The sequence below is a fragment of the Grammomys surdaster genome, unplaced genomic scaffold (genome assembly GCF_004785775.1).
Source record: "Grammomys surdaster isolate TR1022 unplaced genomic scaffold, NIH_TR_1.0 125818, whole genome shotgun sequence".
Classification (NCBI taxonomy): domain Eukaryota; kingdom Metazoa; phylum Chordata; class Mammalia; order Rodentia; family Muridae; genus Grammomys; species Grammomys surdaster.
In genome coordinates this window covers 285123-308037 of record NW_021620648.1, presented here as the reverse complement: position 1 = coordinate 308037, position 22915 = coordinate 285123, and the positions used below count along the sequence as shown (strand labels likewise).

Here is a 22915-nt window from a genome sequence, read left to right as displayed (position 1 = left end):
AGATCAGAGTCAGTGTCTTACGCAGTGTGGCCTCCAAGAGGAATAGGGGAAGAACAAGGGTGCGTAAACCCAAGCTCTTGTCCTGAGACAGCCTGCTTGCAGCCAGGCAGCCCAGGGCACCATGTCCTTAGTGACATCTTTCTATTTTTGTTTCCGGTGCACTTTGTGTGAGTTTGAATGTCCTTCTGAATGATGTGAGTCGTGACCAATTAGCTAATATTGTTTTCAGAGATGGACTCTGTAAGCGGGCATTACTGGTACGCTCTTCTCGAGAAATGGCTGACCTTTCTTTTCCATTAGTAAATTTAGCCCCAGCTTTGCTTACTACCTCTGACTGTTGTGAGGCTCAGAGCTGACTCTAGGACACCTCAGGTCTCCCTAAAATGCTCTTGGATTCAATCTCTCAGTTCTTGTGAACCCCCTCGGAGTCATTACATGTCTAAGTGGCCTCTCTGACCTGAGACAAGTGAGTCGGGAGGAAAATAGCAGAGAGACAGGGATGAGGAATAAGCACCTACTTTTCAGATAGGGATGAGGGATGAGCACCTGTTTCTCAGATAGGGATGAGGGATAAGAACATACTTCTCAGGGATGAGGGATAAGATAAGCACCTGTTTCTGAGATAAGGATGAGGGATAAGCACATGCTTCTCAGACAGGGATGAGGGATGAGCACATGCTTCTCAGACAGGGATGAGGGATAAGCACAAGCTTCTCAGATAGGGAAGAGGAGATGCTTGTCTGCTTCTGCCCCAGGCTCAGGTACAGTAGATGAGAAAGGGGGTTTGGGAGCCTGTGGAATCTCAAATCTCATTAGTTTGATTTCACTGCACCCCAACACCACCTCTCCAACACTAGCCGTAAGGCAGCACGGATGTGACAGCTCCCAGAGGGAAGCCTAGAGAAGTGCCAACCTCGAGGCACGCTGACAGCTGCTGCTACTGGCAAACGTACGGCCCAGACACTTTACTTTTGTTTTTAATGTCACGAAGAGCTTCATGACAAAGGAAGGTGGGAGCAGGTAAGCAGGATATGACATTGCCATTCCCAGAAGAAAGCCACACAGATGGCTGCTCTGTGCCTCTATTCCTGAGAACTTTCACACAACAGGAGTGAGATTACGGATATTTCCTTTGCAGCTCATTTCAGACTTGTGAATTATAATACCTGCAGGCACATACACACACACACACACACACACACACACACAATACATCGTATATACATACTTTGATTAAAAGGAAAACAAACAAACAAAAAACAAAAACAGACAAACAAACAAAGCAAAGAAAAGCCCCGAAGAGATGAAACTATTAGTGGTCAGGAACACATGAATAGCATCATGTAGGAGCAATATTCTCTCTCTGAGTGGCAGGTATCTATCCCATTTCTACTAAAATATGATGCTTTGTGTGCACCTCTAAGAATATCTGAAAGCTCTCTTTGTAAGTTTTCAAAATTACATTTACTTATTTATTTTGCACGCCTCTTTGTACGCCGCACACATGCCATGGTACACTTGTGGAAGTCAGAGGACAAGGGGAAGGGTAGGTTGATTCTCTCTCGCCACCATGTGGGTCCCAGAGAGTGAACTCAGATCATCGGTCTTGGCAGCCAATGTCTTTACCCGCTGAGCCATCCCAACAGCCCCTGAAATACTTATTAATCTCAAAACAATTAAAAATAAAGGGGAAAGTGACTCGTGTCTGGCAGCATGATCTCTACACAGATGTGTGCAACCTGTTGCCGTGTCCCATGTGTGACCAAAGATAACCATGAACATTACCCCTCTACACAAAAATGTAAACTTAGTGTGTCTGTGTCTATGTGTGCTTGTGTGTTTGATGGTTTTTGTTAACTTAATTGTGTGTCTCCCAAAGCATGAACTTTGTGGCTGCTACCGTTGCGCTGCAATGTCAAAAGGCTGAACACGTCTATGGGATGACTCCAAGTTCAGGGTGACTTCTACGAGATTCCAGAACATAGCAGGCATCTAAGATGTGGGCAAAGATCTCAGGGCCCAGTGTCATTATGGGGTAACAGGACAAACAAACAAAGCAAAGACAAACAAACTGTTTGTCGCTGTTTGCGACGCTTGTGGTTTCACCCCAGGTCACTGGAGATGCTGCTGCACCCCATAGTGTTGCGCACCCCATAGTGTTGCTACAGAACTGGGGTCAGCTGGGCTCCCAGGATATTGTAGGGTTGGTGGGAAAAGAGAATTAAGTGGGAGCTGGGGAAGAATACCAGTTAGTTCAGTCCAACAAGACGAGTCGAACATCACGTGACCTCACTGATGCAAACCAGTTGGAACCAAGGAGCCACAGCATGGCACAGCGCAGTTCTATCACAAGAGAGGCACTGCCTTTACATCCGGGGGTCTCCTGACATGGGGGCTGGGAGCCATTGCGCTTGGCTGGACAGAAAGGCTAGATCTGGCAGCAAGAGACGCAGAGCCAACAGGATCGTTGCAGGAGAGCAGAGAGAACAGCCAGTTCTGCCTGGAGTTATAGCTGCAACTAGGAGGCCAGCGCTTCACCAGAATCCAGATACAGAGAGGAGGCTCAGGACTCAAGAGTTTCAGATGCTAGACATTCCAAGAGGCACGAGGAGAGAACAAGGTGTGTGTGTAGAAGGGGGAAGATGGGACACACATTCAGGAAGATCAAACACACTGGAGGACCCCACTGACCAGCAGGTCTACCTCTCCCCTTCTCCCCCACACCGGAGTCCCAGGCACAGATTTCTCTGCTATGGGTCCCACATGTGCAAAGGCTGCCAGCGTTCCCGACCTTCCTCTGCCTGCTACTCTGCAGTGGCTTCTCCTTGCCACTCAAACACACAGAGATGGCTAGGAAGCTTGTAGTTGTTGAGGACAAACCTACCTGAAGGAGCAGGGGCGAGCAGAGCCCAAGGGTGCTCTCCTGGGAAGTCTCACAGATCTGTCCAACCAAAAGAACTCTGAAATGAACAAGGGGAGACATTTTACCTAAGGTAGCTTCGATCTCCCAGCCAGTCCTTTGAGCTCAACATGGAGCACAAGACACACCAGGGGGATTAGGTACTGAGATAAAAACAGGAAGGAAGAAAGTGACTTTGGGGACATTTGGGCTGTTGCTGCCAGGGATAAGAATGGATAGCAATTAGAATGGCTGTCCCTCAAGGCAGAGAGCAAGCAGCACAAAACTGTTGCATGAAGTGAGGGAGGCAATTAGAACAGGTGAGAACCAGACCTCCCTCCTGGTCAGTGGGGTCCTCCAGTGTGTTTGGTCTTTCCTGGATGTGTCCCATCTTCTCTTTCTCCCTTATGCTTCCTCTCGCAATGTCCCCCTTCTGAGAGAGACCTGATCCCCTGCTGCCCCCTTGCAGATTTTGGGGATACTCTGGGAAGTAGAACATAGGGCAGCCTAGAATGTGGTTGAGTACTAGAATGAGCCAGCCAGGACTGCAAAGACTTCCAGGCCAGGAACTATGATGGTTGAGTGTGGCCGGCCCGGGGCCCTGGCTTCTGCGGAGCCGCCACAGGCAGCAATCTGTGATCTGTTTGTAGAGGACAGCAGTGGGTATGGAAGGTGCTGTGAGGGGCTGGGGGAGGAACCACACAGCCTCCAAACGGGATGTTTCCTGCCACTTCAGCTCTCTTCCAGACATGCAAAGCCTGAGGTAGGCCTGATCCGTGGATCCAGACTCTGGGTCCTACAGGCATGACTGGTTTCTAAGGTGGGTTGGAAAATTTTTCCGCTCTTCCTCCATCTGTCCATTGTGAGATAGACAGATTCATACACATATGCTCACACCACACTTCCTCCCTGATACCATTAGGTGAGTGTGGAAACGCACAGGCGTGAGGGTCTTGGAACCTGAACCCTGACAAGGTACTTTAAACCACACCCCAAGTGGAGATGGTCCAGTCTGTCTGCTGTTGCTGCTCTCCAGAGACCTCTGTTTCACAGTGGCCTGATTAGTTAGAGGAAGGAACAGCCCGGGGGGCCTCTAAGACTTGGGCTCAACCCTCTCAGCTCCCAAGCTTTTCCCACCAGCTCCTTAGGAACAGCAGAGGTAAGGCGGTGGATGTGGAGCTTACACAATATGGTCCAGGCTGGCCCACTGCAGACTATGAGTGATGGGAGGTGTACCTGCTGGGGAAAGACAGGACACTTGCCCAGAGACAGGTGTTCCCTCTGTTCCCGTGGCTCATGGGCCTGCGACCACACTGCCCAACAGTATACGAATTAGCTAGGCTTCCTTCCTGCTTCTTAGGAAGTCTGGGATGAGAACAATGGGTAAAAGGAGGCCATTGCTTGCGGGTCTTCAGTCCCTAAGGCTTTCAGAGGTCAGAGGTCATCCAGGTTGACCATCACCCTTGAACTTAAAAAATAAATGTCTGGAGTCTATCTAACATGTTCTAGGGCTGCTAAGCGATACACACTTTATTTTGCTTAATCCTCACCATTGTCTTTGAGCTGGGGAACATTAGGAGAACCTTTGTTTTATAGATACCCAAACCAAAGTTCAGAGCATCTTCGGTGACTTGCCTGGTGGTGGGTGGTACCAGCAAGGGCAAACGAGGGCAATCTAAGTCCAGTGCCAGAGTTGTCTTCTGCAAACTCCTCCCATTCCCGGTGACAGTCCTCGGAGCAGACACCTATGGCTCTGTACAGGGTTCTGCTCCAGGATCTTCCCAGGCTTCATTATTTAAGCCTAACCACACTCTCATTAGGCAGCACTATTGTTATCCCTGACTTAGGGATAGGAGAACCGAGGGAAGCTGATTGTGTTTGGAGCTCAGCTGAGTCTCCAACCACCCTGCCACACTCCCAGTGGGAGTCACTCAGCCGCTTGCCCAGCCTAAGGCCTGGACAGCCTTCTTGTCTACTAAGTCGAGAAACAATAAAGACAACAACCCCCCGGGTCCTGAGGGAAGAAGAATTGATGCCAGCTCCCTCATCTGGGAAATTCTGTCTACCACACAGTTGTCTGCCGTCCAGTCAAACTCTGGATGGACCTTGCAGGAGAAATTACATTAGAGTCAGTTTCAGGGTCCAAGGTCAAGTTGATATGAAAGTGTGTCAGAGACACAGGCTTAAAATGGGGACCAGTGGAAAAAACACTTCCTGTCCCCTGTCCCTTAAATTTACTTACCACCAAGGAGAACATCCTACTGCTTTTGCTGGGGCTGTCCCCAGAGCAACCTGCTCCTGACCCCGACCTAGCCCTGACCTCGCCTTAGCAAAAAATGAGATCACACAGTTCCTGCCCAACACGGATGTCACAACCGTTGCCTCCCTACGCCCCCACTTGTGACGTTCAAATTGAAGGTGTCACATTCTGGCAGCAAAGACCCTGAGCTCAGATTAAGTTCTGTACTCACAACTGAACCTCTTAGAGGGGTCCCGAGGGTGACTGAGTTGTGACCGTGCAGATGACATGGAGTTGGAAAGGGGCTGACCACTGAAATCTTCTCCAGCTCCAAGTAAGTTCCACTGTAACAAGGCCGTCACTGAAATTGATCCCTGACCCCTGATAAGCCCCCCCATTCTTGGGTGGCACGTCATCTTTAGATGCTGACAGGAAGAGCAATAAAGCCCTGTGAGCAGTGTGACCCCATATACCCCAAGTGGACAATGAGTGTCCCGGAGAGGGGTCTTCAGCCAGCTTGGGACCTCAGTGGTCAGAACTCAGCTTTTTAATGGTTGTCAAAGTCCTCCAGTCTTTCTAGAAGAAAATCAGAAACCAAGTCATTTCCCCACAAGGGAGAGAATCCCTCTTCCTGACATTCACACTGACAGAGAGAACTGCACAGCGGGCTCCTCTCGGGTAAGCAGGCCTATGTGCCTGCTAAGAACTCTGCACGTGGACTTGCGTGTGCATGCCTGTCTCTTGCTTTTTAATTTAATTTAATTTAATTTAATTTTTGTGTGTGTGTGTGTGTGTGTCCAGGATGAGCTCTGTATGACCCTTCTAACTTGTCACCTAGGCATAGCAGTATCAGGGCCAGCCACCGTGACACAGTTCCTTCCTTCTGCCTCACTCTCTCTGTACCCCACTTTCTCTATATCTCTAGATCCAGCTCAGCAGTATCTCCCAGAAGAAGCAGGATCGGGGCACAGAGTGAAATGGGGAGAGAGGCGGTACTGTCCAAGCAGGCCGAATCTAAATGACCACTGGCTCACTGCCTCCTCCCCTAGATGCGTAGATTAGCTACCAGTGTGAAAGGCCGGAAAATACCTTATGCAGGCTACAGTTCCCGATGTGAAACCCTTACGGTTACCAGTTGTGCCAGAAAATCTCAGCATTGAAAGGTGACCTACTACCACCTAACCCAACCACCTTAGCGCCTTTCTAGAACATTCCTGTCGGCTTTAATGAAAAAGAGGAACCGTCTCTCATGTCAACCCACTCTCTCTGGATAGATTTTAGAGAGTTCATTAAGCCCAGAAGCCACGTAGCTTTCAATTGCTGTGCTGGGTCAAGTTCTTTCGGAGGAGCCTGGTAAGCCACTCCCTTGGGGTCTTTCTGGGGAGGGCTTAGAGGAGCCACCACGTGGGATCATTGTACAATTAGAAAAGGGGACTTCTCTGCCACTAGACAGCAAATTGTCATAAAATAATAAGGCCTACAATCTAATAGTGTGAGTGGAGTAGCTGTGGAGTGGAGAGGTAGGAAACTTTAGGCGCATTTCAATTTCATCGATCCTGGGTAAGCTCATGATTTGTACAAGGTGAGGCTGTGTCTGCTTCCGTGGGAGGGAAGGGGCCGGCAGAAGCCTGCGCGTGGCTGCCACCTGTGCTCCAATCACGACAGTCTGCGGCCTCTGTCCTCAGCACGTCAGCATCTCTGCACATTTATTATGCTTACCAAACATATTTAACCTCTAACTGAAGAATAGTAAATCCAGTGGCTGACCGCCCCTGCAGTTGACAGGAAGTCTACCCTTTGAGTTGGTTCTTACTCAGCCATTTTGAGACTATTTGTCTCTGAAATATATCTCTGAGAACCTTTCAAAGTCATGACCTGGTACCCCAAAGCATCAACGCTTAGAGAGTCATGCCATAGAAACCGGGCTACACATTCCCATTTTCCAAGAACCTCTTGGCTGATGGTCCTATCACGTCTGAGTGTCTTAGAGCTGGGATGGGGGCCCCTAGGCGATGAGACAGGAGACACACGGCTTGCTAGGTGGATTTCCACTTCTTATCAGCAACAATTATTCCTGCACGCTGCTCTTTTTCCAGTGGAAACTGTGCCCTCAGCTTTGTCAACAAGATTTCTGGGCTGATTACTGCTTTCCAGGTAACAGGCAGGAGGCCCCGTTGTTGCTGGAAAGCGTGGGCAGCCCCCCAGGGCTGGTGGAGCACACAGGGAGTCAACCCTATCCTAAGACACAAAGCTAATCTCTCAGGTTTGACAGCTAAGGGAAACTGAGGCCCTCAGAAGGAAAGAAAGTTATCTAAGGCTACAGAACAAGAGAGTGTTTCCTCTCCACCACCCCGAAAATCCTAAGACAATTGAACCATAGGATGGGGTTCGTTCTTTAAGGCAGCTGTGGGAAGGCCCCTATAAAAGCCTTGATAACAATGTGGTGGCCATTTAATAGCAATCCCGCTCACACAACAAATACTGAGAAATAGAAAGGTGGATCCGGTCTATGCACTCACCACTGCCTCTGTGTGCACAACTCTTGGCTTCAGCCTTCATAGCCAAGGAGCCCATATAGCAGAAGCCACTGATATGCAAGGGAGTGCACCCGGCCGGTCTTACTCCATGTGGGTGGGCCTTCCTAGGATATCAGGATGGGAGCGTTGCTCAGGGATATGGGATATAGGTAAAAGTTGGTGGGACAAGAGGAATGTTCCCCCCCCACCGGTGACTTGGAGACCCAGAAATAAAAATTGGGACAACCCCCCAAATACAGGCAAACCCAGACTCCTGTGAGTATCTAACCCTGCAATTGCTGATATAGCTGAGAGTTAAATGGGCCTTTGTTTTTTGAAAAAATATCCTCCGGACAGTAGATACAATGTTTCTTCTATTGAGACATCCCCTGGTGGGGTGGTGGCCTCTGTGCAGTCCCTTAATCCCAGAGGTTGGGAGGCAGAGGCAGGTGGCTGTCTGTAAATTTGAGGATAGCCTCCTCTACAGAGAGGGTTCCAGGACAGCCAGGGCCACACAGAGAAACTTTGTCTCAACCAAACAAAGCAAAGCAGAAACTACACTAAACAAGGCATCCCCAAGCCCAGCTTTGGGTGCCCCATGCCTCTCTCTCCAGTTGGGATGCTTGCAGAAGTTCCGGAGGCTGGTTTTCTGGAGCGCAGAAAGAACATTTGAATGCTTGGGCACCCTTGGCTCCCTGTCCGAGTTGACCCTGGTCAGGTTTCTTTTTCTTATTTCCCTGCTGAGACCGAAGCCATTTCAGTCACTTGGATTCTCTTTGCATCAGTGACAGGGTAACACTCCAGGTCCTTGTGAATTCTAAGACACTGGTGATCTGGCCTCTAAAGCCGTTCACTACCCTAAGCCCTGTCCCTAAGCAGTGTCCGTCCCTGGCTGCTCATCCACAAATAGTAACACGATGGGGCTGTTATGATGACCAGAGGAGACCCCTGAGAGGCCATCATCACAGAGCTGCGTTTGCTGGATCAGCTAGAAGAATGAGAGGGGCTGCAGGTTCTAGACTGGGGAGGACAGGAATCCTACACCCCACTCTAAGGTTTCCATCCCAGATGTTGCTCAGGAAGTCGTGCATTTGCCAGGCTGCACAAGTAACTAGCCAATCCATCCACTCACCATGGCTTGCAAAGCACTGGGTCATTTCTCTCTCTCTAAATAAGCAGAGAAACTGGCCTGCATATCTAGGCTCTCTCCATAAGGAAGACAATGCTCATGGTTTCCCAGTTGCTACCCTGGCCTATGATCTGCCATCTGTCCCCTTTCACACCTCTGTTCTCACCACAGAGGGTCTGAATTCATGGCAGTCCCCCAGATGTCCTTCTGTCTGTTATGAGGACACAGGTGACCATTACCCTACTCCTGCCCCCCACTGTGTATAGAAATACAGGGAAAGGCAGGTGCCAGGGGGCTATAGCTGGGAGGTGACAGTCAGAGATGTGGTACCCTAGCTGCCCCAGGTCCTGGAAGGTCCTGGAAGAGGACCTGATGCCAGCTGTAATGAGACCTTCATTGGCTTTCCCGTTCACTCTAGGTGGGACAGGTTCTGCATTGGAATCAGTGACGGGCTCCAGGCTTCTCTGAGATAAGCAGGCTTGGCAAGGTCCAGCTCCCATGAAGGACCAACTGACCATGAGGTGTCCTCTCCATCTTATGGGTCCTTAGTGAGGAGAGGTGTCCCATGTGTCCATGCAGCTTCTCAAGGCCTAGGCCAAACCTTAGAGGACACAAGCAACCACCCCAAGCAACAGCAGCTGCTCCCCAGTTTTTGGTTAGAAACCTCCCCCCATACCTTTCATTTGCTCAGGGTCTTGCCATCTTTGTGTGTAGATCCCTTTGGGGACCCATTTAAGGGCAAGGGAGCAATGGTGCTTCTTCTTGACCTCACAGTGGTAGACACAGGCTTCTGTTACCTGATGTTTGTACTGAGGACTGAACCTAGCACCTTGAGCATGCCACCCGGCATCCCAGCACTGAGCTAACTCCCCGGCTGCTACTTGCCCTTTGATAGTGATCTCTGCCTAGCCTTAGCACCCACTACAAGGCAAAGCTCTCCCTAGAAGCTGGAAGTATATGATGAGCAAGACGTAATTCTGGTCTTCTCGAAGCTTACGGTCCACAGAGTATGACAAACAGGACCCCTTGATTGAGGGTGACATGTTATAAATGCAGAATAAGCACAAGAAAGGACAAAACCACATAGGGGAGCCCCTGGCCTCATCTCCACGGGATGTGGTGTAGACCCAGAGCTCTAGGGAAATTCTCATAGAGCCATTAGTCACTGAGCTACGAGGGTGAGGCAAAGGAGAGAGGGAGTGCTAGAACACTGCAGCCCAGCTTCAGGCCGAAAAAAAAAAGTTTCAGGAGAGATTATTGAAAGAACAAATGGTTTAACAAGGGCAGATGGAAACTGGACAAAAGGCAGCTCCGAATCCCCGGTCAACCTTCCCTCCATTCATCAGGTTCTCCAGAGTGGCAAGATACGGTTGCCAGGCACAGGAAGAGCTGATACCTCCCAGTTTCCAGATCTCCTTTGCCAGGCCTCTCAGTCTACCCTGCCCTCTTGGCTAACAAGTCACCTCCTTGTTGCCAGGGATCACATTAAGGAAGGGGCTGGGTGTGAAAATATACAGTGCTCACAAACAACTTACATCATGGGCAGGGGTGGCCAGCTGTCTATTAGCATATGCCAACCTGTATTGAGAGCAGATGTCCAAACTCACTGGTGGTCCATACCCAAGCCTCACCTTACCCTCAAAGCTCCAAGGAAAAACAATGTTCGAATTTAATGTATCAGGCCAAATACTGTTGAGGGAGGGGTTCCCCCAGGGCCACAGGGTGGTAGGAGAGATCTTTACCCAGCTCCTGCCTGTTGGGTAGCCTCCTCTTCTTTGTTTTTTCTCGGTACCCTTGGCAGAGGGAGGTGGAGTAGATTTAACTCATAGGACAGCTTTTAATAAATGCTGCCTCGGGTGAGAGGAGTTAACCCCTGGGTCTTAAGAGGAATGGCTTTTCTCTCTTCTGGTAGTCAGCAACCTGCTGCACACAAGCAGAGACCTAAGTAGAAGGTGGCTCATTGTCAGCTTCCCCCACCCCCACCCCACCCCCCAGCCGCATGTAGGTCCCATGTATGAGGCAGAACGCCCCCTGGCTTCCAATTTGCCAGCAAAGCAGAAAGCACGCTGTGCGCAGGTCCTCCCCATGCCTGCTGTCCCCTGGAGCTAAGCTTTGCAGAGAGAGGTGATGATGATCAACTGCCCTCTATCACTACCGTCCTCCCTACCCAGCCCCGCTTTACCGCTTCACTGCTTCACCATCCTCCCTACCCAGGCCCACTTCACCGCTTCACCGTGTACCTGGAGCCACTGCCAGCTAAGCATCCGGTGTACAGCTTTCTAGGTTGGGCCCGTGGCCATGGTCCTTTCTGCCCCTGGGAGGAGAGGTGGGTGACCCCTCCATCCACTGCTTCCCCTTCTGTCCCAGAACGCCTCCTGACCTGCAAAACAGCTCTGTAGCCGGGTTCTGGATTGAAGTTTAACAGAGACAAAAATAATTCCCCGGAGTGAGCTATTTTCTGCCCGGCTTTTGGAATAATAGCTCAGGGTGACAGGCAGTGGGGGGTAGAAGCTGGCCATGGGCCACCAACCTCTTAGGTGGTTTTCTTTGCCCACTGCCTACTTCCCCTGGAGCCAGGCTTTAAAGAGATGTAGCAACTCAGTAATCAGCGGTAGTCAGTCACAACTGTCTATCAGTGCCTGCTGTCACCTGCCACTACCTGTAGACTGGGTAGAAAGTGACGGTCCAGTCTTGTGGGAGCCAGGGGTGGTAGGTCTCCATAGTTCTTGCTCCTACAATGAGTCTCAAGTAAACTATACAAAATCTCACACGGCCATTGAATCAACGGAGATAAAACACTTCCAGATGTGTAACAAAAATTGTCACTCTCCGTCTGTGGAAACGTTAGCTGTCGCTTTACTATGATTCTCTCAGGTACTGAAGAGGAGGAATGGATTTCAGGAAGAAGGCAGAAGCTAAGAGAGACACGTTTAAGGATCTGAGAAGCATGGCTAGCTCTCTGCTGGCTTCCAGGAGCACTAAGTCCAGCGGGCGGAAACCTAGTGCAGAACAGGTCTTGAGAGTATAGCTCAGTGCTGGACTAGAGTGTCCCAGGTTCAATTCCCTGCACCAGGCACAGGCACACAGGCCCTTTGTAGTGTGTGCTGAGCAGTAGGTTTGTAACAAAGCTCCATTGTTTGTGTGGTTTTGTTTCGTTTTTTGCCTAGCACCCCTTTAACTGTTTAGCGCTTTGTGGTTTTGTTTGCTTTGTTTGTTTGTTTGCGACAGTGTCTTATGTAGTCCAGCCCCGCTTCTAAGTCCCTACATAGTCAAAGATGACCTTGAACTTCTGATCTCCTGCTTTCCTTTCCCACGTGTTGGGATTTCGGGTGTGTGCCACCAAACCCAGTTTATGCCATGCTAGGGAGTCAAACCCAAGGCTTTGGGCATGCTGGCTGAGCACCTTACCAACTGAGCCACGCCCCTAGCCAACTGAGCCACGCCCCTGGCCAACTGAGCCACGCCCCCAGCCTTGTTAGCTTTTTAAAAATCTTCTCTTAATGACTTTCTCTCTAATGCTCATGGGGGATCACTGACTGGAGAGACAGGGAGGGGGAAGTGAAGGAACTCCAGATGTCACCGGAACTCTCTCTTGATCACTCACCACAGACAGGGCTTCTATCCTCTACTCCTCCAGTGAGAGGCTTCCCCCATTTGACTCTGGGCAGCACTTACCTGTTAAAATAAAGTAGTGGAGAACGCCAGAGGGCCCAGAGGACCTCAGAGACCCTGAGTTCTGTTGCCTACGCCCCTTACCAACAGAGATAGAAAGTTCTTAAAATTCATTATCAGCAGGATGGTGGCGGCACACTCCTTTAACCCCAGAAACAGGTGGACCTCTTTGAGCTCGAGGCCAGCCTGGTCTACAGATTGAGTTCTAGGACAGCCAGGGCTACACAGTGAAACCCTGTCTTGAATCCTGCCTCTGACTCCCCTTACAGAAAGAAAAAAAATTATTTTAAAAACAGAGATTTCGACTGATATAAAGTGCTTGCCATGCGTAAGGACCAATGTTTGGATCCTTAGCACCTACGTAAAAGCCAACATGGTGGGTGTTGAGCCTGTAATACTGGAGAGGTGTCAGTCAGAGATGACATCTCAACAAAACATGTGTAGGAGGGACTGAGAAAGACACTTGAGATTGACCTCTGACCCCCACGCATGCACATGCACACATACACATTACGCCATCCCCCACGTGCATTGGAGAAAATAAGAAAGAGGGACAGGGAGAGGTGGGTGGATTTCACTTAAAAACAGGACAAAACCGAACACTACCTGTCTAGCATGTCCAGTTTGCTATAAAAACCTAACTGGATCATGCGGCCACGCTGGGCTATAGCTTCAACAGCATTCTTGCAGGCTTACAACAGCCCCCATCTGAATACCGGCCGGAAGTCCTTCTGTCCATCTCACCTCTCCCCTCCAGCTTTATTCTCTGGCCTTGACCCCTGCACCAGCCCACAACACAGCTAGAAGGGTGGCGGCTCTGGGCCCAGCCTACATGGCTGGGTGCAGTCCCTGGTCCCTCCCTTTACTGGCTGCACTCACAATTGCCTGCACTCTCTCGGCTTCTGTTTCCTTATCTGTGAGATGAGAGAAATCACAGTCCACACCTTCTAAGCCATGTGAGGAGTCCGTGGGCTAATTCATGCCAACTGCTTAGTCCTGTGTCTGGCACACGGCATGCCTGCTCAGTCAATTTTGGTGCTGGTGACTGTGCCCAATGGATATAATCACTGGGGAGGATTCACCTAAACTTCAGCCCGGCTTTTAAAGATAACGTAACCATGCAAACAGCTATCCCTCACCGGGCCTCTGTGGCTCAGCGTACTCAGTCTGTCTACACACAAAGGTGTTTATATCTGATGAGCTTTATCTGGATGACTCTGGGATGTGCTAGGACCCTGTGTTGAATCAGGACTTTTCTGGAGTGGGATCTGTTATTGGGGCTTGTAGTAGAAAGGAAGACCAGGCAACTGAACACATTGTCACAGAATTGTAAGGTCCAAGATTTCCTCAACCAGGCCTGCCCTCAACTACTCAGCCATTTGCCATTCAAGGGGGTTCTGCTATGGGTTTGCTTCTTTGTCTTTTCCCAGAATTAGGACATCTAGGGACCTCATTAGGAGACACCTAACTTGAATTATTTCCCTTCACCTCCAGTTTCCCAGGCTGCACGTGGGACTGTAACAAAGGCCTCAGAACTCAAATGGAGTTCATTAAGATGGAATTTTACCTGAGGCAGCCCCTCCTCCACTCCTTTACAACATGGCACCCAAGATGTGCATGTGCTTGCCAAATAGGCTGGGCAGAGGTAACTTCCCATCCCTGGCACAAGGCCGGAAATTCAGAGCCATTTGGAACAAAGAACTCTGCCCCGAAGGTGTTTTCCAGCACCTCCCGGCCAGTTGGATCTGTCCTGCTCACCCTGGCCAGACCCCACCGGCCATCTCATTTCCAACCTTCGTGAACAAGAAGGGGAGGGGGATCTGAGCTCTGAGCTGAATGACCACCTCTACAGAAGAGGGAGCTGTTGTGGGAAGAGGGTTCCTCTCAGGTTTAGAAAAGTCATAATTGAAGCACTGGTTCTTTTGTAGTAACTTAATGACTTTGGGCAGGAATGCCAACCTCTTAATCCTTTTGAATCTCCACTTCCTTTTCATAAATCAGAGAGTCATAAGCAAGAAAAAAAATGGTATAGAAAGCTTCTGCTATAGTCCCTGGAACATGTTAAGTTTTACTAGCCTTTGGTTACCATGACTTTCGGCTATTGTATAATATGCTAACCTCATAAGGGTCAAAGGTTGCTGTAGGGAGAGACACTGGATGGAGTCAGGGGTGTGGGCAGCATGGGGGAAGATAGTCAAGACCTGACTTTAGTTAAGCCTGGCTTGGGCCTGGCACCCAAGGTGAGCAAGGCTCACAGGTACTTGTCTGCCCTGGGAATCGACAGGCACAGACTGGCTGGAGTCATTACAGAGCTGACTGACAGCTAGGGTGGCCCTTGCAACTGCCCAACCAGCCACATTCTTTAGCCTGGTGGGTGGGTGGGTGGCTAGGTGGGCAGCTGACTGTTTATGTATCTACCAAGATGCTGGGCACTTAATAACAGCTTTCCCTAGTATCCCCGGGCAGGCTGTTCAACACTGAGAGGCTTGGCTCGTTTCCCTATGGCAACTTCTCAGTTACCCCCATCTCAGCCCTCCGGCTGCTTCCAAGACAAGTCAAGTCAGAAAGCTAGAGAAACAAGGTCAGACTCTGAACAATTGACCAATGAAGCATCTCTCTTTCCTGGCATCTCGGGTAGCTTAGAAGCCCTATAAGAAATCCCATCACAGCCCCAACCTCAGTGCTACGCACGAGTAGCTAATGCACAGGGTATACACATTCTGTGTCCTTTTCTAAAAATTTACATTCAAGGAAAAAATATATTTTCCCTAAAACATTTGACAAAAATGCAACTAGTATAGGCTCGGTGCTAACTAACACTAGGCTCTGGGGTGAACTGGAGAGTCGTGAAATTTTAGCAAGCATTCAGACTTGCAATTGATCCCCTGTCTGTTGCTAATGGAAGGCCAGAAAGATAAGACTTCAACATACTTAGAGGTCAGGCACAGAGGTCTCAAAATGCCTGGCCCACCTGTCCACAGTGCCTCAGACAAGTTCCTACCAATCAGAAACCAGGGCCATGACAATACCACAGTAGCTAAATGTGGCTGCATAGATTTGTCTAGAACAATTCTGTCATTTTGGAGATGAAGTTGATATTGAGTATTGAAAATCAGGTGGAAGAAAGGGACCTTCCATGTACAACCAATTTTGAGTTCTCGTTTGTTTGTTTGTTTGTTTGTTTGTTTGTTTGTTTTAAAGATTTATTTATTTATTATTTCTGAATACACTGTAGCTGTCTTCAGACACACCAGAAGAGGGCATCAGATCTCATTACAGATGGTTGTGAGCCACCATGTGGTTGCTGGGATTTGAACTCAGGACCTCTGGAAGTGCAGTCAGTGCTCTTAACCACTGAGCCATCTCTCCAGCCCTGTTTGTTTGTTTTTAATGTTGACTCCAAACACGAGATTCTATGTGAACCAGTGATGCCATTAGATGAAGCTGGAGAGAGCTGTGTTAACATTTCATAGTAGCCCTGAACTGGAAACAACGCAGAGGACTGTCCACAAGAGGGAGGACATACGGTGTCTCAGTGTGGAAGAGCACATAGGTCCTGTGAAAAAGCATGTGACAGAGAATAGTGTGTAAAAATCTCGAGGCCATGCGACCCAGCACCTTACACTGTCTCAAAAACACACGTGAAAACTTAGAAAGGAAAGCAAGGAATAACAAGCCCAAGCTTACCTTGCCCTGGGGAATGACAAGAGGGCTCTGGTAACCATGGCAAGGCCAGAGGCTATTTAAGAGACTGTATGGTCTGGAGAGAAGGCACAGTTGGTAAAATGCTCACCCCCCTGAAGCAGGAAGACCTAGTTTGATCTCTGAGTGTCAGAGAGTTGTAATCCCAAAGTGGGAGATGCAGACAGACAGACCCCTGAGGTTCACTGCCAGTCTAGCCTAAGTGATGAGCTCCAGGAGTGGATGGTGTTCCTAAGGTTGTTCTCTGGCCTACATGCCTACACACAGTGACACACATACTCACAGACACTCACAGACACACACACACACACACAGAGACACACAGACACACACACACACAGAAACACACGTACACAGACACACACACAAACGGACACACACACAGACACACACATAGACACACATACACAGAGACACACACACAGACACACACATACAGAGACACACATAGACATACACACACAGAGACTCACACATACAGAGACACACACACACACAGAGACACACACAGACATACACACACAGACTCACACATACAGAGACACACACACACACAGAGACACACACAGACATACATACACACACACACACACACACACAGAGACACACACAGACATACACACACACGCACGCATGTGCACACTGCTTTCGGGAATCAATTGTCCCCTTCTGCCATGTGGATTCTGGGGACTGAACTCAGCCTGTCAGTCCTAGCAGCAATCCCCTTTACCCCGTGAGCCCTCTTGTCAGCCCCCCCACCACACACACACACTTTAAAAAATTTAATCAATGGCTGTAAATGCTCTACTCCTAACTTGGTGGTTAGTGTCACAGAACATCTGTAACCATGTTAGATACTCTTGGATGATAGATTATTTCTCAATTTAAAAAAACAAAAACAAAAAACAAACAAACAAACAAGCAAAAACAAAACGAAAGACAGTTGAAAAGCTCGGCGATGCTTCCAGATTCCTTGTCTCACACATGGCACGGAATGAGAAACCAGTGTACGAAATCTGCATTTAGCCAGACGCTAGGACAGCCATTCCTGAGGTCCCCGGAATCTTTCATAATGGGTTCTGTGTTATCAATTTGGATTGCTGTTGTTTTACATCTCCACCTCAGTTTCCCATCCCTCCTCTCCCCCCATGTGCTATCAACTTAGAAACATTCATGATGATCTTTCTTTTTGCCGTTAAATTCCCGGTGTCTTAGCCTGTGTCCACAGAGCGAGTGTAGGAACCCTTCAGAAAGTCTACTGTGCTGGGCACTAGACTTTCCTCTGCTAACTCTCAACAATTCTGCAGAGTGGCTATGATCACCCCAGGTTTACTGATAAAGAAATGGAATTTGGAGGGATGAAGAAATTTGCCCCCCCCAGGGCCCAAACAACTGGAACGGGGGTATGGGAGGGGGGCAAAAAGCTGTCGCCTGTACTGTACAGGAGATATGTTCTTGCTGAGCTGCCTTCAGTGGGAGAGGAAGTGCCAACCCTTGCAGAGACTTGAAGTGCCAGGTTAGCGGGGTTACCCAGGGGACCCCCCTCCTGCTCAGAGAAGGGGAGGGGGTTGGGAGAAGGATTGTGGGAGGGGGTGACCAGGAGGGGCCAGTGAGCGGGATGTAAAGTGAATACGTAAAAAATAAATTAAATTGAAAAATAAAAAAAAGAAATTTGCCACCAAGGTCATTAGCTAGAATGTGACCATTCCAGAATTCTATCTCTATTTCTCCCACTCTTCCCAGGAGCTAGCCCAGCCTCAAAGCCTCTACTGCATGCTAGAGGACACTGTCAGACGTCAATGTCAAGGGAAAGCGTGAATGAGCTCAGGCGCTCAGCACAGGGCCCGACTGGAGACCTCACAGCAGACTAGAGTCCATTTCTTCAGGTACGAAAGCTAGCTGGGGTCAGAAGCTTAAAAGAGACAGTCGGAGCAGGGTGGGGCCAGATAAGGGAGAGGAGCTCAGATGAGCTGGTGGGGCAGTGGCCTCTTTAACCCGGTCACCTAGCACACCGCAGCGATTTGAAAAGGAAAAAGAATTGTTTCTTTTGTTTTCTTTGAGCCATCTAAGTATGGCTGGATTCTGTGCAATTTCTGCATGACGCTGAGTTTCTTTGATGCTTTGGGAATGGAATTTGTATCTAAGACCACAACAGAGGCACAGAAGTTGGAAGGAGCCTTCTGAGACACGACCATTCCCAGAGCAACCTTTGGCCCAAGGGAACTTATGCTCAGGTTAGCTTGCTCAAACTAGTGAGTAAATCTGACCTCACAACTCACAAACACTGAGAGCCTATAACACGGGAGCCGCGGCACTAAGTGTCTGAGACTTCCCTGCCTGGGTTACTAGTGAGGTTTCAGCAGTCCTGACTCTTTGTCTTCACGTTGCAACCCCCACTAAGCCTCAGTTTTTCCATTTATAGAATGGGCACAGGAGACCTTCCTTCTTAACACGGAAAGGAAATAGGACCAGGAGGCTGTACCTATTAAGTACACAATATCGGGTATCTAGTGCCCAGTGAGCCACCATTCCTAGAGTTATGGTTCCAGTGCCAGCAGGTGGCACACACTAGTCCTGTCACCATGTCACACCATGCAGAATACCTTAAAGGTTTGGCTTGGCATCAGAAGACCAGTGAGAGGCAGTGACTTCCCAGGAACCGGAGCTTGGTGCTGTTCTAACTCCACTTTCTTGCTGGTACAGCTGCCTACACCCTGCTAATGACGGACTCTCCCCTGTGCAGAATGAAGACTTTGTGTGGCATCTGGTTCTGGGAACACTGCTTTACTTTATTCTTTGGCATGAGACCTGCAGGGCAGGTTCGCAGAAGCATGGCACACAGACTCTCACAGCGCCCTCTAACCTCTGCTGTTTGCCCACTAGCCACCCTGCCCTCCCTCAGTTAGCCCAGTGCGGGAGTTGGGGAGGGGTTCTCACCACCTCCCCACTCTGAACAGGCAGGTGGGATTTCCCAAGAGGTCCCACTGGCTCTTTTCATTTGTAGTGATGAGGAATAATGACTTCCGGCTTGCCAGAGTAAACAGTCATGGAAGCTCCACTCCCCCTGCCCCTTCCCCCCCCACCCCGTGTCCTATGCCCTTATCACTCACACACTCAGCCCCTGGGGACTCTCCAGAGAGGCTTCCCTGAGTGTCTGAACCACGAGGACTCAGAGGGGAGGACAGTTTCTCTTCCACATGTCACTACCATAGGATACTGTCACTGCCACCAACGCCTATAACTTAGGTTGAGCAAGTTGTATCTGTCCCCACCCTGGACCATTTCTCCAACAGTCAGAGACAGGAAACTCAAAGGCTAGCATCCATGGGTGGTAGTTCTATGCCCTACTCAGTAGCCTCTCCCCAGCTCCGCTTCCTGTCTTGGTTGTCATTTTCCAGGATTTTGATTCTAATTGACCTGTGCCCTTTAATCTACAAGGACAAGATCTGAATACTCTTCCCTTCCTGGTTGTTTACTCACATTAGAGTGGGACTTCTTTTGGACATGGGAGAGTCCCCAGAGGTCTGGGAAGCTGGAGGGACCAAGAAAGCAGCTGTAGGAAACAGGGAAGAGGAAGCAGGCAGCGGAGTCTCAGCTTAACTCTACCCCGGTTCCCTTGGGGAAGCTAAGGAAGAGCTGGCAGGTCGTGTCCCTTTCTGACCTGCAGTGGCACAGGAAAAAACAAAGGCAAGAGCAGACACAAGTGAAAGACAAAAGAAAGTCACTTCAGCGGTGGGCTGAGTCTGGGGACAAGGTGGCAGGAGCAATTCTATCCTTAAGGAAGAACTGGAGTTGGGTGACTAGGCCAGAGAGCAGGCTTGGGTGTTGGGGCTGCCCTGGGGATCATGCTGCCCCACCTTCACCTCAGCATTAAGTCTTTCCTGACCCCCTTGTCCCTTTGTCACTCCGTGTGACCTCTCCTGGTTTGGATGATTAGGTATCCAGATTACCCTGGTTTGGGTTTATGTCTTGGCATAGGCACACACAAAACCTCCTTCACTCATGAGAATCCCAGTTTGGATAATAAATCATACAGTCGCTCTGGTGTGTGTGTGTGTGTGTGTGTGTGTGTGTGTGTATCCATCGGGCACTGACATGAAGCAAGGTTAAGGACAAACCGGAGAGAAGTGTAATTAAAAGTGAAGTCCTGCTAGTCTAGAGCAGCTGCTGGCTTCAGCCCAGACAGAGCCACCCGAACAGAACAGCAATGGAAGACAGTGTCAGGGCTGCTGTCCCTCCTGGAGCTTGATTTGGAGGTTGAGACCTAGTCTGCTGGCATCCCTTGGGGGAGAGGGCTGTCACCATGCTGGGACACATAGAAGACTCTTAATGGAATATGACCTTGTCCCTATTCCCTCTACTTGCATCCCAGATGAACTCGCAGCAGTGGCAAGTGGAAGCTTGACCCCCCTAACCCACCATCCAACTTCAAATTAAAACGGGATCCCGGCATCCTGGCCTTGCCTCTCTACTGCGTAGACAATAGCAGCCGAGAGGCTGATCTCAGCCAATTCCTAAGACATAGAATGAGAATCTAAACAACAGCATTCTCCTGTCTTGGGTAACTTCTTGGTCTAGCCATTTAGACACTAGACCTTTCTCTACTGAGATCCTAGGCTTTGCACATCTACAATTTGTGCTGAAGGCAGAGGTCTGGGGGGGGGGTCTTTGGGAGCTTCCCAAGGGACTCAGACCCTCCAAGAGATTAGTTCGGAGGTGGACGGGGAGGGAGACTAATAGGTCACATTATAAATAAGTAGAGCCCAACGCACCAGGGCCACTAGAGTATGTGCAGACTTATGATTGTACCTAGAGAAGAGTGAGGGTCTCTTCTAAGCTGACCAACTCTTTTCCTTTCTCTCCTTTTCCAGTCCCTCCACCATCTTGGTCAGGGACCAAGTCACAGCTGACTGGGGATTCCTACTCTTTGCACTTTGAGGCAATGTCACTGTGGCCTCCCTGTGGCCTCAGACAAGCTAGAAAAGGCTACAGGGTGAGGCCCCCAGGTCACCTATTTCTGTTCAAGGGGTCTCTAGTATCCAAAACAAAACCAGGAACTTTAACTCTTACTGCCTGCCTCCTGTTCTGGCTGCATGCCCGAACACACAATTCTCTCCAGTCTTCGGCTAGGGAAGGCATAGAGATGGTCCCCCAAATATAAAATACCCTTAGTTTACAGAGTTGAGGGTCCTGGGTCCAGACAACCCCTCTCTGCCCCTCAGAAGTTCGCTCTTACTCCCTAGCCTGGGGAAAGCCTTCCTTCCATTTTCTGCTCCCTGAACCTTCTGATTTCTCCTGCACGCCTGCCTTACGAGACAAGACAGGTAACAGACAAGGTAGAAATGGAACCAGTTGCTGGTGGTAAGTCCAGTCCAGAGTACTGGGACGCACCTGTAGTTCTTAAGAATAGGAAGAGGTACTGATTTACCACAAAACCACTGTCTCTTCATGGCCATCTCCTGGAATCACCCCTCGCCCATCAGACAGCCATTGCTGGCAACCCCCACCCTGTTGTCATGAAGAAGATAGCCTTCCTCAGGGCATTGGGGCAGACCTGAACTCTGTCCAAGGAAACTTTTGCAATGCCCAGAAAATGCCTCCCCAACTGCTTGCCTGGGCTCTGGCCCCTCTCACTGCTGTTGGGCCCAGACAGGAGGCTGACTCACTCACCACAAAGAGGAGGAGGAGAAGGAGGAGCACGAGGAGGAGGAGCACGAGGAGGTGGAGGGTGGCTTAGGCTCAGAGAGCCAAGGCTGCCAGAGCCCAGGCAGATTCAGCCTCGGGTGGGGGAACAGTCATAGTGGAGACAGCGGTCCTGGAGATCACATGAAGATCCTACCTAGATTCTTCTCCTGGATCCAAGTCCCCTCACACTCCAAACAGAAACTATCCCTTAAAAGCCCTTTCTCAATTTCCACGCTCGCCCCTGAGTCCCTCTGGACATCTGTGGACAGGCTCTCCTGAAAGAGAAACCCAGGACACTAGTCTTGAAGCACTGGCGGCTTTAGAAAGTCAAGCAAAGAAAACTCCATTTAAAAGATTCCACTCCATCATCACAGGTGACCACACATGGGCTCCGCGGGGTAATAGACAGGCTCGACACACTCCAGAGACCGTAGCACCATCGACAGCCAATCCCTCCCTTCTTACTCCTCCACTCCAAGCCAAAGCGCCTGTCCAAGGAAAGAAACAAACGCTTCTTGTCCAGTGCTGAGCACCCTCCTAGCGAAGGACTCCTACGCCGAGCCGCCTGAGCATCGCGGAGGTGGCTGCCCCCCTCGCCAGTCTCACACGAACTTCAGCTTTCTCAGACTTGGGTGCCCTCTCAGAGTCCCAACCTCATGGCCCGGATCTCAGCCGCCAACTTCGCTTTCCGAGTCTCTGACTCTACTGCTCGCACCCAGACCCTCAGACCTCTAGACCCCAGACGCCCGCCCTAGGTCTAACCACTCACCCAGAACCCCCTTCCCCCTGCTCCCCGATCCGCACCTGGTCTGGCGGTGGACACACTGCTTGGTGCTCCCGGCGCTTGGGACTCGGCAGCAGCCTTTTGACAAGCAGAGACTGCTCAGCACCTGGCCCCGCCCCCTCAAGGCCCCACCCCCGGACCTCCCTGCCCCCTCAACCACGCCCACTAGGTCCTCTGAAGCCCTGAAACTTTCTTGACTTGGAATCAACCACTGCACTATCGCCTTGGACACCCTGCCATATGAGAGGCTCCAGGACCCCCGGCCACAGCGCAGCACAGGCGTCTGCCT

At 50.0% G+C, this 22915-nt stretch overlaps 1 protein-coding gene across 1 annotated transcript in view; it reads right to left on the bottom strand.

Moving 5' to 3' along the window:
• Vdr (vitamin D receptor) overlaps positions 1–22710 on the bottom strand; it is a 52188-nt gene extending 29478 nt beyond the window's left edge. Inside the window, exons 1-2 of the mRNA XM_028789371.1 lie at positions 22647–22710; positions 2885–2960 (exon numbers count right to left, since the gene is read on the bottom strand). The gene's annotated coding sequence lies outside the window, so the exon portion shown is untranslated. The remainder of the gene's footprint in view (positions 1–2884; positions 2961–22646) is intronic.
• Between the last annotated feature and the right edge of the window lie 205 nt (positions 22711–22915).